The sequence below is a fragment of the Condylura cristata genome, unplaced genomic scaffold, assembly GCF_000260355.1.
Source record: "Condylura cristata isolate star-nosed mole 26May11 unplaced genomic scaffold, ConCri1.0 scaffold00013, whole genome shotgun sequence".
Classification (NCBI taxonomy): Eukaryota; Metazoa; Chordata; class Mammalia; order Eulipotyphla; family Talpidae; genus Condylura; species Condylura cristata.
The window spans coordinates 39,668,464-39,669,879 of NW_004567114.1; the positions used below are offsets into that span (position 1 = coordinate 39,668,464).

At 39.6% G+C, this 1,416-nt stretch overlaps 1 pseudogene; it reads right to left on the reverse strand.

Moving 5' to 3' along the window:
* Nucleotides 1-404: 404 nt before the first annotated feature.
* Nucleotides 405-897, reverse strand: LOC101633928 (annotated as a pseudogene).
* Nucleotides 898-1,416: the final 519 nt, after the last annotated feature.

Consider the following 1,416-nt stretch of genomic DNA (forward strand, 5'->3'; position numbering starts at 1 on the left):
TTCATGCCCAATTACTGTGATAAATGTTTAAGTGGATTATTATATTTTTCACTCATATTTACCTTTTTTTTTTTTAATTCTCATTCTGGGAATCAGAAACTGAATCACAAGGAGATTAGGTAATTTATACAAGGTCACACAGTTATTAAAATGGTGAACTGAAATTTTAATAGAAACACGTTCACTCTTTTGACACTATGCTGTAATGCTACCTATTGTTGCTTAGAAGCCAAGTTTTGCAGGGACTTGATGAGCATAAGGGTTTGAATTTTATTTTTAGCAGAATTGAAAAAATACCGATGGTTCTTAAGAAAGGAGACAGAGCCTACTTCTGGAGATTCTCTGAAGTTTGTTTCCACTGGCAAGTTTTCAAATCACTCTCTTCTTGGTGTCTCAAACATATTTTATTTTATTTTTTCCAGAGGCAGTGTCATGGCTTTATTAACACAATACACACACACGAACTGGTTACTCTTCTCTTTGGTGCACAGCCTGGCATTGGGATTGGTGACTGGGATGCCCGGCTGCACTGCTCTTTCCAAAATGGCTTTGCGGTTCTTGGAGGAGACTTTGTGGTTGTTACACACCAGCAGCACTTTGAGCTCCTTGACGTTGTGAACCAGGAACTTGCAGAAGCCACAGGGCAGCATGTGCTTTGTTTTCTTTGTTGCTCTCACAACCATTGTTGTGGATCAAGATCTATCCCTTAGACCTTCTGCGTACCCTGTTATCAACGCCTCTGGGTTTCCGCCAGATACGCTTAATTTTGATCTGTCTGTCTGACTGGTGCTGTATGAATTTCTTGGTCCTCTTTTTGATGATCTTGGGCTTCCTGAGGGGTCTGAGGGCAGCCAAGATGCCAATGAGGAATGGTAGGCAGCACCAATGAAGAGACATTCCCACATTCCACGTAACCATCATAAAATCCTAACTTAGTCACATCACAGCCCCGCTCAAAATTCCCATACCTCTTCATAAACTGAAGTAGTGAGATTCAAATTTCTCAGCACTGCATATGTTGCATTTTATGATATTGTCTCCACTTGCATCTGAATCCTGCTCAAAGTCATATTGTGATTGTCATCTGCACCTTACCTCACCGAATCTTTCATCCCGAATGTGCTTTTTATCCTCTACTTATAACAGGGAAGAGAATCTTGCCGGTGAGTACTACAGTGATTCTGCAGAAAAAAGGAATTTTTTTCTTGTCATTTCTACTGTTACATATGTTCCTCCCTCTGGAAAGCACATGCTATTTCCTGCCTTCACAGCTCCTTCTCATCCCACCACTCCTACCCCTCACCCTATGGCTTCACTTAGTTAAGCACACCTGTCAATCACTTTTAAAAATTCAAGTCTGGATTCACTATATATATATATATATATATATATATATATATATATATATACACACAT